The sequence below is a fragment of the Dipodomys ordii genome, unplaced genomic scaffold (genome assembly GCF_000151885.1).
Source record: "Dipodomys ordii isolate 6190 unplaced genomic scaffold, Dord_2.0 Scaffold45, whole genome shotgun sequence".
In the NCBI taxonomy this organism is placed as follows: domain Eukaryota; kingdom Metazoa; phylum Chordata; class Mammalia; order Rodentia; family Heteromyidae; genus Dipodomys; species Dipodomys ordii.
In genome coordinates, this window is record NW_012267261.1 from 11,693,866 (window position 1) to 11,708,276 (window position 14,411).

Consider the following 14,411-nt stretch of genomic DNA (forward strand, 5'->3'; position numbering starts at 1 on the left):
TTCTTATTTTAAATATCATTGTCCTAACTTCCTTATGACATTTTTTGTGCCTATTAATGACAATTTTCTTAGAGTAACTTCAAGCATGGCAGCTGTTAAAGGAAGGAGTTAAATATATTTTTTTGCAAGTATTGCATTTTTTCTTTCCAGAAATGGTATATTCAATTATGGTCTCACAGTTGAGTATGGGGGGACTTTGGGAAAACTAATTACATTGTTTGTATTTAGTTCTGGACACCAAACCTAAGACCTTGATCTCAAACACTGTGCCCTATCTCCAGCCCTTGAGTTTTTGAGATAGGATCTCATTATCTACCTCAGACTGGCCTCAATCTGACTGTGTAGCCTAGACTGACCTCTATCTAGACACTCCCCTGCTTTAGCATCATAACTGTTGTTATTATAGGCATGTAATACCATACTTAGCTTATTACATTTTTTGAAGGAGAACAATAAAGCTCAGAAACTAAATTTTAGCTGTCAGCTTGAGAATTACGTGAACTGAATTTGAATCTAGGCTGTTCCACTTAATGGCCACAAAACCACACCATCATTTCATCTTAGTAAATCTCAGTTTTCTCAAGTATATTGGGATAATATCTACTTAAAATCTGTGGTAAGATTAAACAACAATAAAAAGAATAAAGGTCCTTAGGACAATGCCTGATGCATTGAAAACACTAAGCAAACCACAAATGATCAGAATAATGTTTCTTTCCTCTAGTTTACTGTCAAAGCCATCAAGAAAAGTCACATGGAATTAGGCATTAAAGAGAAGGAGTTCATACCACAGGGTACACCGGAAAGTACCAAGACCCACCACATAGATGGCTCATAAATACAGATCAAAAGTAGCCTTCTGGACAGGAAGATGAATCTGAATTGATGTCATGGTGGTGGAGTCCTTGTGTCAGTGGGCTCCATGAAGCTGTCATACAGACAGTCCTGACACTAAATGGATGGGGAAGATATACAAGCATGCAAGAAATCTACAGTTGTAATGAGAAGTACAAGTTGTCATGTCCAAAATGAGCTTTATAATGTCGGTGCGGGGAGGGGGGAAGGGGGGGAAGGAGAAGGATTGGGATTGGGGGGGAGGGGGGAGGCTGGGAAGGGATGTGAAGGGTAAACCAAAGGAGGAGGCTGCAATGCTTGGTAAGAAATGTACGCATTATCCTGCCCATGTAATTGTAACCCCTCTGTACAGTATGTTCACAAATAAAATAAAATTAAATTTAAAAAAAAAGAAATCTACAGTTGTTATTTGGGAGACTGTAACAAGGCAATAACAATAAGTCTGGGGAAAATTACGAAAGAAATATTATGTCATGAAATATGCAAGCTGGGTGCTGTTATTGTTGACATATGATCCAAGAAACAATTGTACTAATGACTTAAGAAGAAAGAGGAAAGAGAGAGAGAGACAGAGAGAGGAGGAGGAGGAATAAGAAAAAGAGGAAGAGGAAGAGGTGGTGGAAGGGGAGGGGAGAGACATGAGGTGGAGGAGGAGGAAAAAGCAAAGAAGGAAGAAGTCAAGGAGGGAGAGAGGACAGAAATATACCAAGTGCAGACTAGGTGAGTGAGCCGATGGCTCTGACCCTGACAGACAGCAGGAAGTGGAAATAGCTCCACAAATATAAATCTAGAAATGGGCACGCCAGGATGTTTGGTACCATGTGTGGATAACGATGGTGAGTGAAAGTGAATTTGTATTCATACAGGAGGGAAGAGCATTCTGGAGACAATGGAGAGGAACTGGGGTCAAAGACACTTCTGGTATTTCTATGACAAATGTAGACAAAAGTTTCTCCTCGTGACGCTGTGGAACAACCCTGGGAAACCACATGTGACTAGATGCAGGGGAAGAGATTGAGAAGGGAGAGAGAGGCAAGGCCTATTTTTTTTTGCCCTCAGGCTTTTAGAGCTTTGAGGATTTTGAAATGACAGATATATGTTGATTCCTTTAACTCACATAAAAACCCTATGTGATAGACACTCTTAAGAACATGCGTGGGGCTGGGAAGGTGGCTCAGTGGTAGATCGCTTGCCTTGCATGCATGAGGCCCTGGGTTCGATTCCTCAGCACCACATAAGCAAAAAGAAAAAAGCCGGAAGTGGCCTTGTGGCTCAAGTGGTAGAGCGCTAGCCTTGAGCTGAAGAGCTGAGGACAGTGCCCAGGCCCAGAGTTCAGGCCCCACGACTGGACCCCACCCCCCCGAAAAAAAAGAACATGTGAAATATGAGGAAATCAGACAATAGAGAAATTTTGATAGTGAGAGGCTAAAGCATGCCAAAGGCAGAGTTTGAACTCAAGTAATTAGGCTCCAAAATGCACAATCACAGTGGCTAGTCTATGTTACTTCACACCAACCCTAATATATTTATCCATCCCTTAATTATGGGGCATCTAAGTTGTTTCTAGTGTTTTCCTTTCAAAGAGCATCATTGAGTGTAAATCTTCAATCAAATTTCTTTATGGTTGGAGCCACAGAAGCAGAATTCTTTGGCCTAAATAAATAAATAAAACCCTACAGGAGGCTGCAAATAGCTGTAAGGCAATTATTTTCTAGATAATTTGTTAGGAGGATAACCACTTTGTCCCACTTCAAAAACAATGTATAAACTTTACAACTTTGGTGGGGGGGAGGAGGGTTAGGTGGGGGGGGAGGATGGGATGGGAAGGGGAAACAAAGGAGGAGGCTACAATGCTTGATAAGAAATGTACTCATTATCTTGCCCATGTAATTGTAACCCCTCTGAAAAATAATAAAATAAAATAGGAATTGGCAAAAAAACCCAATATATATAAATCTTAGTAAGAAAAAGTGCTCAATTCTTTTCTTGTAAAGACTGGAAAGGAAATGCTTAGTTCTTTCATCCAAATAAAGTCAACATGTATTTTACCTCATCGGTTTATTTTTTTCTCATTTGAAAGCTATTATGTCCTTTGCTTGTTGTTTCAAAATCATGGACTTACTGTTCTTCCTATTAAATTCTGATACTCAATTCATTAGATACTAAAAATTTTAATCTTTCGATATGTCTGTGTATCTTCCTTTTCATGATGACTATATTTTGATGTTTACATAAGTTGTCATCATTTTCCTTTACAATTCTCTGCTATTTTCATACTTCCTCATTCTCATAAAATATGTACCTCTAACCCCTCCAAAAGATAGAAACTTTCCAAACTTGAAGTTTTCATGTTATGACTTGACTTAGTATATTTCCAGTAAGAAGTTTCTTTTTTCTTTTCTTTTTTTCTTTGGAGGGGTGGGGGACAGGCAACCCTGGAGTTTGAATTTAAAACCTTGACTTCACTAGGCCAACACTGTATCATTTCAGCTATATGCTCAGCCTTTTTTGTGTTAGTTATTTCTCAAATAGAGTTTTATGAGGGGCTAGGCTGGGCTATGATACTTGTGCTTCCTGCATAGCCGTAATGATAGATCCATGCCAACATGCACAGTTCATTGGTTGAGATGGAGTCTTGTTGACATTTTTTTTGCCCTGGTTGGCCTTGTACCTTTCCCAATTCTGACCTATAAAATAGTCAGAGTTACAGAGCCACCATGCCTGGCCAGAAGTTCGTTTCTTTCTTTTAAAAAAAACTTTTTTAATTTTTTTATTGTGAAAATACTGTACAGAGGGGTTACAATTACATGGACAAGATAATGAGTATCCTTCCCCCCCCCACCCCACACCAAATCCTCCCCGCACGCACACACACAGATACACTGAGATGCCCTCTGCCCCCTCTTCTCTCCTCTCCAATTTCCCCCCCCCCTCCCCCCCCCCCCCCCCGCCCCGCACCAGAAGTTCGTTTCTTTAGAGAGTTAAATAAGTTTCATTCTTAAAGATGAATATCTTTAGGCTGGACACCAGTGTCACACACCTGTAATTCTAGGATGAGATCTGAGGATAGAGGTTCAAGGTCAGCCTAGGCAAGAGAAGCTGTGGTTCATGTGGTAGAGTGCTAATCTTGAGCAAAAAAGTTCAGGGAAAGCACCCAGGCCCTTAGTTCAAGCTCTAGGACTAGCACAGAAAAGTAAAAATAAAAAAGAAGATGGATATTTTTGACTTCCATGAAACCTCTAAAGATATATGTAAGATGGAGAGGCAGCCTGGTGTGAGGGCAGAAGGTTGAATGAAGTCAACCACATCATCCAGGCCTGTCATTACAGCCACAGTTGTCTCTGGCAAGGTGTTCTAACTCTTAGGTACCTCATATGTAAAATGAAGATGACACTACCTTTCTAACTATCTCCCTTTCTCCCTTATTTATCTCTTGTGATGTTCTGAACACCAAAGAGCTAATGATAGTAGAATGTTCTGCCAACTATAGATGGTTCCAACAGTCTGTACATTAAGATTTATTCATTAATAAAGACATTACTTCACTGATTTGTTCACTTTGATTGATTTGTTTAGCTTCTCTGTGGTACCAGACACCACAGAGAATTCAGGGCTTTCAGCATTGACATGCAATGTCTGTGTTGAACAACATGCATTAGTTCATTTAAGTCTTTTTAACAATGATATAAGTAACAGTAACCCTGCTTGTACATAAGGAAAATGAAGACAGGGATTGAATGACTTGCTCAAAGTCACACAGATTCTGAGCAATTGAGCTGGGATCCAAGTGCAGGCAATCGAATCCCAGAGCCCCGGCTTTTTAACCACTGTATTGTTTTTCCAAAGAGACAATTGAAAGTTGACTGGTAATTGCAAGAGTCATTACCTCTTTTGAAATATTTTCCTTTTGAAGGTTGCTTAGTCTCCTCAAACCCCCCTCCCACACTTTTTTTCTCCCTCCATCTCTTAACACTACACAAAACGGTCTCCCTGCTTTAGAGGATTTGGGCATGAGCATGGCAGACCCAGGTCCTCATGTGGAAGTGCTTTGATGCTGTGGTTCATAACATCAGTTCAAGGAGCTCAACTTCCCTGTCCTTGCTGTCCTAACCTCTTCCTCTTCCTCCACACACAGAGCGTCAAGTCTATATTTGAGATGTAGCTGAAACTTGAGGGTTGAACTACTCTAAAGGCTTACGTCAAGTTACAGTATACTGAGGAAGGCGCAGACATTTCTTTATACCATCAACTTTTTTGACGATGAAGAAAATGCATTTTTGTCCTAAGGACTGAGCAACTCATGTGCATTGCAGGAAAGAAATTACAATTTTTAAGGGCCTGACTCTTTCTTTCCACATGAGAAATAAAAAAAAATAAACAGGAGATATGCTTGGTAGGAAATATGGGAGAAAGGAATCAAATGCCTTTATTTTCCTCTTTGGTAGTGATTCTGCTTGTGTATGTGAAAGACCTGTTGACAGAAGAGCGGCTAAAAATAGTTTCTTCTCTGCAAGCATCAGATCACCTTTGCTCCCCTCATCTCTGATAAGCAGGGGAGGAAGACAGGTTTCCACCTGGTTCCCAGGGGGAAAATCAATTATAGATGAGATACAAATAAAAGCAAATTAATTCAGGTTACTTAACCTAAGAGATCTTCCCTCTTCCTGCTTTGTCAATGCAAGGGAAGATTTAGCTCAGTCAAAGGGTACAGGCTAGTTAAACACAACCATAGAACAGACCTTGTATAAAACACTTTCCCATATGTCTCATTGGAGATATACTACCCTATTTTTACAGATCCAAGGTTTCAGAGACATAAAGTCCAGTGTGTGTGTGTGTGTGTGTGTGTGTGTGTGTGTGTGTGTGTGTGTGTGTGTGTGTACCGAGGCTTGGATTCAGGATCTGGAGGCTGTTCCCTAGCTTTTTCACTAAAGAATGCCCACAGATCCACTTTTGGCTTTTCTGCTGGCATAATTGGAGATAAGAGTCTCATTGATTTTCCTGCCTTGTCTGGCTTCAAATCACAACCCTCGATCTCAAATAGCTAGGATTAGAGACATGAGCCATGAGACCTGGTTGTGAAGTCCACTTTTAAGGAAATTAGGTTGTAAATGGTAGAACTGACCTTAGATTACCTGATTTTGCATTTGGCCACCATGCATTTGTCCCTGTCTGACTACAGTGTCTGCTCATTTCTGTGGCTTCAAGTAATAACAACACAGTGGTTGCCACAACTGCATGCATTTGGTCAGCACTTTGCAGGACCCACATTTGATGAAAACAGGCAGAAAGCTTCCACCAGCTTTTCAACACTCTCATACATCCCACATCTGGATTGGTTGCTGGCTTATGAATGGATGAGATTTCCAAGATGGTACTGTACTCTGCACCTGACTCCTCTAATTCCCACTGACTTCAACAAGTTCATTTGAACATGTCAGTCATGCTTGTTGGATTATGGGAGGACATATGAAAAAGAAAAATAAGAAAAAAGTTAATGAGATTGATATCAGGTGAGTAGTAACAGGTATGAATGAAAGGTATATGAGCTACCTCATGGCAAAGATATACGAGAGCAATGTAATGTTGATTCATCCTGAGCTAAAAGCTCACCGAGAGAGAGAGTCACAGAGACAGAGACAGAGATGGAGACAAAGACAGAGACAGAGACAGAGACAGAGATTATTGTCAAAGGGTCTTCTGAATCAGAAGGGTAGCTTCTTTGCTGTATGTGTATGGGATTTGAACACAGGTTCTCATGCGCTCATTGGCTTCCTTGCTCATCACTGATGTTCTACCACTTAAGCCATACCCCCAAGCCAGTATTTTGCTGTTTAATTGGAAATGGAATCTCATAGACTTTTTTTTTTGCACAGTGGCCTTGAACCATTATCTTTCAGGTCTCAATCTCAGCTTTCTGAGAAGCTGAGATCAAAGACCCAAGCTTCTTTGTACAAACACACGTTTGAGTCTCCTGATTTCCAGTCCTAATGGATACCTATCTTCTTTTTTATTTATCCTGAGAGCACTTGACTGACAGAGTGAAAAGTTGACAGAGCAGAATCCCAGTCCTCCCCTGCCACTTCCTCTCCCTCTCCACCATATCTAATGAGTAGCTGAGATCTGTAGCTGGATATATGTCAGAGAAGCATTTAACTCTTTTTCTTCATGGCCACTACCACAGCTGCCGTGAGTCAGGCCGTCATCACCATATCTATCTGGTGACTTAACACTTTTAAGTGGTCACTCTGTTCCAAATGCTCCCCTTCAACTCAGGATCCACACGCTGCCAGAATGATTACACTCTAAACAAAAGTATTCACTAAGTCAGACATCAATAGAAAACCTCTCAGCAGCTCCTATTGTGTGAGGAATAGTAGATAGTCTGTATCTAACCCTCATATCTCATCTCCATCTTTGCAGCAATCCTAGGAGGATGGGTCTGCAGTCCCAACATTACTTCCTGAGGCTACCTTACTCAACTGACCTGACTTATTTAACTAGAAAGTGGCAGAACCATTATGTAAACCTGGGTGTGCATGACCCGGAAGTGCATCCTTTCACCATCTTGTAAACATGCCCAACTTCTCATGTCTCATCTTTCAGTGAGCCTCTCTTTGTTCCTAGTAATTTTCAAACTAGTAGTAAGTCCTAGAACTTCATACATTTTATACCTCTGGGAGTACAGCAATGTTTGTTTGCTTGCACCCAAGTGTTTCTCCTCTAATACCTCCTCCTCTTTGGCTATCTGATAGAATATCTCATCCACCAAGATGTAACCCATGCGTTACCTCCTTCATGAGCCTTTCCTGACCTCTTCCTTAGCTGGATGGAATCGCTATCCTCTTGCCTTAACACCCTAATGATTTTACATTAAAGCCAACATAATACTTACTATCCATGCAAGGATCAGTATTGAACACAGACACACACACACACACACACACACACACACACACACACACACACACACACATTGTTTAGTCTATTATAAGCTCCTTAAATGTGGAGTCTGTATCTTCCTAACCCATTGCACTCATATTATCTAGCATAGCTCCAGATACAGAGAAGGGTTACTGCAAATATTGTTGAAGGGATGAGAATGTGTGTTCTTTTACATTGCTTTAGAACACATAAGTGCCTTGGGTGCTTCTATAATTTGGATAGTAACAAGCAATTAGCAATTTGAGGTCTTAAAATATCATTTACCTGCGACTTTCAAGTAGACAGTAGGAATTTAGTGTCAACAGTCTAGCACTGCCATCTCCAGTGTGTAAGATGGAATTAACCACTGGCGCCTTCCCTTCTCCCATCTGCCAGAGGAGCTCTAACATTAAGGTAATTTCAAAGATTATATTAAATAATCGACAGTTATTTTTTGTTTGCTGCACAGCACAAAACCGTGCTAGTCCTGAGCCAAAATCTCTTTCCCTGTCATTCAGTGAATGTACAATCTATGACTTTGTCATGAGGCACAGTATTTGGTTAGAGCATTCCATTCTGAGAGATTTATAATTATTTTCATAAGTCTCAATGCAATTTGGTAATCCATATCTTTATTAAAAGGAGTTATGCAAAGTTTTAAAGATTCTCATGCAGATTTAGAATATCTAAGTCTTTGTTTTGTTTTACCTCTTCTAAAAAAAGCCTACAGATATAGGTCAGAGTTAGAATGTGAATCTTGCATGTGTACATGTGAAGTTGTGCCTTGATTCCCAACACAGCCAACAAAAACAAAGCCCACTTTTTCCCATCCTTCCAATTCAAGCAGTAGATAAGGGTAGAAGAAAAATATACAGTGCACCTGCCACTTGTTTCCACCTGGGAAACTACTCAGTGATACAATTAAACTGTCACTGAGTACGTCAATCCTTAGGATTCACCTATTCACCTTATCAATGAGAATAGGGATGACTCACATTTGAATTTCAACGCCTACATTTTATTGTACATAATACCATAAACCAAAAATAATCAAGTTAATGTAAGCATTTCATTTAAACCACAAAAATAAAGCAATGGAAAACCATGACCAACTCAAGAAAACACAGTCTATTAAAAAAACAAAACAAAACAAAACAGGCTTACCTATACAGGACTCTAGACATTCACACACAGTCAGATTAATAGAAGGATATCCTTAGAGAAGGAACCAAAGGTGCAACTCCTCTGAACATTTCAAATACTATTTATCAAAGTGAATCACAGGAATGGAAGCATGGGTTTTTGTTGTTGATTGTTGGTGGTGGTGATGGTGGTGTTTGTTTTTGCATGGGGGCTTTTGTTCTTTTTAGGGAGGAGCAAAGAAGGGGGCACAGAAAGGGAGGGAAAGGGGTGAACAAGTGAAATTATGCTACTCAGTATACACTGTGTGGAAAATGAACTATGTAACTTGTGGGAAGGGGCTGAAGGGGGAAAGTAAAGGAAGGAGTGACATTGTTCAAAAAAGAAATGTACTCATTATCTGACTTATGAAATGCTAACACCTTAATAATAACAATATAGCTCTATTTAAATTTTTTTTAAAAACCCAGGCTTCTCACTTGTGCTATTCCCTCCTCTAGGTATTCCCTTCCTATGTCTACCACCAAGTCATGTTCCTGGATCCCTGGAGCCCTTTTAAAGGGTACCTGGAGACTAGTTTAAAATACCCACTCTCCTCTGGTACTCCAGTGGAAAAATCCTGGGTATGCCATTCTGAGGGGCCTGCAGTAGAGAAGGAAGGGCAATGTAAAGATGAATTGTGGCAGAGTGCCAACACAAGGACTAGAACCAGAGCAGTGTTAAATTCTGGAGACATACAGCACTTAAGGAAAGTCCTTCATTAACTTCCCTGTGTGCCAGTTTCGTGGACGAAACTACACTTGGGAAGTCCAGGTTAAGGGGAAGGTAGCTACAGAATTTGTCAGACTCTTTCCCAGCCTGCTTTTCTTCACATGGGCAAGCAAATGAGCCAACTTCTTCTGAGTGGATTTCTACCCCCACCCCCCCTCACCCCCAGATCTCTCTGGGTGAAAGGCTTTAGAAGACAGCAGGTGTTCTGAGGAAGCACATTGGAAATGAAGAGATGTGGGTAGTAAAAGTGACATCATCATTTTCTTCTGGTACTTTCATCAGGTAGGAAGTGGATAAGCAGGAGAACAATTAGGATAAGAGAGCATATGGATTAGGAAAAAATACACATACATGCTACCCACAGGCATTGTCTCCAAGCAGTAAGCACTTGTGTTATTTGATCATTTTAAAGCCTGGGACACCTATTATCCGTTGAAAACTACAATGCTAAAATGTTAAGTCTCTGGTCAATTTGAAGCTCTCTTCCCCCCCCCCCCCACCCCTCCTCCAACCAGTATGAAAGCTGGGGACCAGGTTGGGGAACTTGACATCCTAATTGTCAACTGAAGTAAGGTCCTGAAAGCAGCTGGTGGCTTGGCCAGGCCTCCTGGGAGAGGACCTCGTGGCCTGGGCCACGATGGCTGTGGATGGTGTCCCTGCCTGATGTGCATGCACACACACACGCATGCACACGCATGCACACGCACGCACGTCCATAGACAGCTACCTGCCCTCAGGTTTAACACGCGGAGAGATTCTCTCCGATCGTGTCAGAAAAACGAGGCACAAGATGCCACCCACAGCTCGCGTCGTGGGCGGGCAACCCCACAGTCTGTGGTCTGGGGCTGCAAACCCCTTCATCCTGCCACTTGGCTAGGGTTTCCCTGGGTCGCGGGCGGCCTGGGCCGTGGGTCCCTCGGGGTGTGCCCGCCCTGCGCGCCCCCCCCCCCAGTCTCTCCATCCTACCTGGCGCCGCTCCTGCGCACAGGGGGCGGCCGGGGTCTCCTCGACGGTGGGTTCGGTGATGCTGAGGACAGGCAGGCGCACGGACTCTGCTCCCAACGCCAAGGTCACGGTCCTGGAGAGGCGCCCGCTCCCTGGAGCTCGCGGCGTCCGCCTCCTCCGCTCCCCCCACCTCCCCTTCACCTCCCCAAGTCCGGCTGCAGTCCGGGCAGACCCTCGGGCCCCAGAGCTCCGCCCCTCTCCCCGCTCCGCTCCCCGCCCGCTGGGCCCCCTGGCGTCCCCAGTTCTGCCCCCGGATCCCACTTGCAGGCTGGGCTGCCCGGGTTCCCTGGCTGTCCCCGCAGATGGAGCCGAGCGGACACCTCCGGAGCGGCCGTCGGGTTTGGTCCCTCCCTCCATCCCCACCCCACCCCCTCCACGAGGGATCGCGGCTGTGCTCAGGTTTTTCCGTGCAGTTCCAGGGGTATCCACACCCGCCCCCACCCCCCGCCCAGACCCCCAGACCCTTTTCTACAGTCCAGAAGACCCCCCTCCCCCGCTTCCTCTGCCTTGGAGATTAAAGTAGGCTTAGGATGTAGGATGTTTAGGTCACCACCAATGTCCCTTTGTGCCCAGGGTGGGAGATACTTTTGCCCTCTAATAAAGGCCAGACAGTTACAGTGTCATGCATGTAAATCTCGTGCCCAAACTCTTACCCATTCTGCAGGATTGAGGTCAAGCGATGCTAGAGCTGAATGCTCACGGACAGCTCCTTCCTTCCCCTCCCCGAGTGCCAAAGGCCCAGCGCACTTCACTGGCTGGCGCTGGTCTCTGGGACTCTGTTCCACAGTGCGCTCTGCTCGATCTGCTTGCAGACCAGCGCGCCCAGCCTCGCGATCCCGATCCCTACCCATCCCTGGCACAACGCCCACAGCGCATCTCGACGCTCAAATGTTTTCTGAATAAGTGGAAAAGTAATGTCTTTGGTAGAAAAAAACAGGGTTTGCCTGTTTCTTCTCAAAGCCTGTTTAGACCTTTGTAGCCAATCTATTAGTATCTATAAAGATTACCTCCTCCCTCCCCTTACCCATCCCCCCTCACAATCTCTTACATATAGGAATTCCACACTTGGAGAAATTTCAAGGGTAACCTAAAACTCAGATGCCCATTGAGGGATCATTTATGGCAGAAAACAATAATATTAAAAGCTACAAAGAGCCAACAATTCTAAACTTTCACCAGCAGGAACTAATTAAATAAATAAGGATTGAGGGCTGGGAAGGTGGCTCAGTGGTGGAGCGCTTGCCTTGCATGGGTTCGATTCCTCAGCACTACATACGCAGGAAAAGCTGGAAGTGGCTGGCACTATGGCCCAAGTGGTAGAGGGCTAGCCTTGAGCTGAAGAGCTGAGGGACAGCATTCAGGCCCAGAGTTTAGGCCCCATGACCTAGAGAGAGAGAGAGAGAGAAAAAGGATTGAGTGACTTAGTGGAATTTGACATCTCCATTGTAGGAAACATAGGTGCCTAAAGTTATTTCAGGGCAAGGAGATAATATTTATTTATCCAGAAAACAGAGGAAAGCATGAAGTAACATGATAAAATATTTACAAAATATCAGCCCAAGAAAATGCCTTGCTAACCTGCATAATAATTTCAAATTGAAATGCAGCTTCCCCCCCCACCCTGTTCATGTGTGGATAAACACATATCTTAAGGGGTGCTTTGCTTGGCTTAGTAAATGAGCTATTTAAGAAAAGTTCCTGATTCATAGTGACTCTGTACAGCAAAAAGCTTCCAATCCTTCTTCCCCTGAGATGGGTAGCCATCAGTTCTCATCCAAAGTGGTGAATGCATCCTCATCCAGTTCTGGTTCTAATCCATTAGGCTTTCTTCTCCTCAAATGCAGGATAAGAAGGAGCTGAATGAGTGCTCAAGCCACAGGGTCAAGTGAAATGGTGAATCTAGCCATTAAGAAAAGTGCAAGTCCTTTCTAGCATCCAAACAGCCAGCAGAACAAGTTTATAATGAGAGATTTGGTCCAGTAACAGCAATTATTAAAATATCATAGAAATTTTATTTGGCTACAAGCACAACCTTGTTGGTGCCCAAAGGCTGCATTAATTCAATCCCAAGCTGAATATCTCTTAAGTTTGAAGCAGAGTGAAGACTTAACCTTCTGGGCACACCCAGGTGTAATGTGCAGTGTCGGGTATTGTCATCAAGAAAGCATCCCTTTGAGCCAGGTGCCAGTGGCTCATGCTGGTCATCTTAGCTACTTGGGAGGCTGAAATCTGAGGATTAAGGTTTGAAACTAGCTCAGACAGGAAAGTCCATGGGACTCCTATCTACAATTAAGCAACAAAAAGACAGGTATGGAGCTGTGGATCAAGTGGTTAGAGCACAGCCTTGAGCATGAAAGTTGAGGGATAGCACCCATAGTGATACTATCCCTAAGTACTTGTCCAGACAGTTTTCAGTTGAACTTGTCAATTTATGAGTACAAAGCATCTTCAGTGCCACCTCTTTCCCAATTCTCTCCCATCTCTTCACATCCCACTCATCCTCTCAATATTCTTAGTTCCATTTTCACATATGTACATTAAATATTATGATTGCATGTGAAGATGAAGAAACCAAAGCACACAGAGTTCACAGTATCTAGGCTGGGGCAGCCAGGAAACTGCAAAACCACAACTTGAACCTGGTCATCTTGAACACAGAGTAGGGGCGTGGCCACTGAGCCATTGTGCTGAATGTGCACATTTTCTACAAGGCATGGTTTGAGTAGTACGCAGACAATAATAGCACAAAATAACACTGGATTACAAAGTGAACCAAATAATGCCTTTTTGATTCACTTCTTCTTGTGGATCATGTCAAGGAAGAAGTATCTTTTTGTGGGGGATTTGTCTTAACACCTTTCTAGCCTGTGCTAATCTCCTGTTTTAACAACAGAGAGCTTGCTGGTTCCTCAGAGGCTTTGCCTGGCAACAGCTCCCTAAGTAGACTTTAATATCATCTCTTTCTCTTCTGTCTCTGATTATTCCTTATGCTGTTAGATTCTAATTGATGTAGGTTTTCCACTTACCAAGTGATGGAGCTTCCATGTGAGGTAAAGTAGGAAAAAGGAGATAATTTAAAGGAACCAGTTATATTTGAAATTTGGAAAACACTGACCCATATTTCATTAAGAACAGTGTATGTAGATCATGTCTATAATCATAGTTACTCAAGAGGCTGGGATCTGAGGATTGTGGTTCAAAGCCAGACTAGGCAGGAAAATGTGAGATTCTCATCTCCAATTAATCACAGAAAAAGCAGTAAATGGTGTGGTGGCTCAAGTGGTAGAGTATCAGCCTTGAGCAAAAGGAGTCCAGGGACAGTGCTCAGGCCCAGAGTTCAAGCTCTAATATTGGCACGTGCATGCGCGTGCACACACACACACACACACACACACACACACAAAACAAAAGTATAGAGACTATACAATGAAGTCTTATATTTAGCAGAACTGGTAAAAGTCTTAAGGCAGCACAAATACCGCTCTTAAATGGGGTAGAACTTGAAAGTTTAGAGAGCTCTACAGCCTGAAGCTCCCAAATTCATCATAAGGCTCCTTTGTTTTCCCAGCTCTGTTCTAATAGCAGATGTATTCACCCAGACAAGTGGGGTCATTGGTAGGTATGCCACAGAGGGCACACACCCTCTCCCACTCTTTGCCGCTCTTTTTCTTCCATTTCCCTCTTTGTGTTTTCTCTTATTCTTCTCTTTTGTATGA

At 43.0% G+C, this 14,411-nt stretch overlaps 1 protein-coding gene across 1 annotated transcript in view; it reads right to left on the minus strand.

The window, feature by feature from the left end:
* Positions 1 to 10,706, minus strand: part of Casr (calcium-sensing receptor) — a 70,449-nt gene extending 59,743 nt beyond the window's left edge. The window contains exon 1 of the mRNA XM_013019372.1: positions 10,657 to 10,706. The gene's annotated coding sequence lies outside the window, so the exon portion shown is untranslated. The remainder of the gene's footprint in view (positions 1 to 10,656) is intronic.
* Positions 10,707 to 14,411: the final 3,705 nt, after the last annotated feature.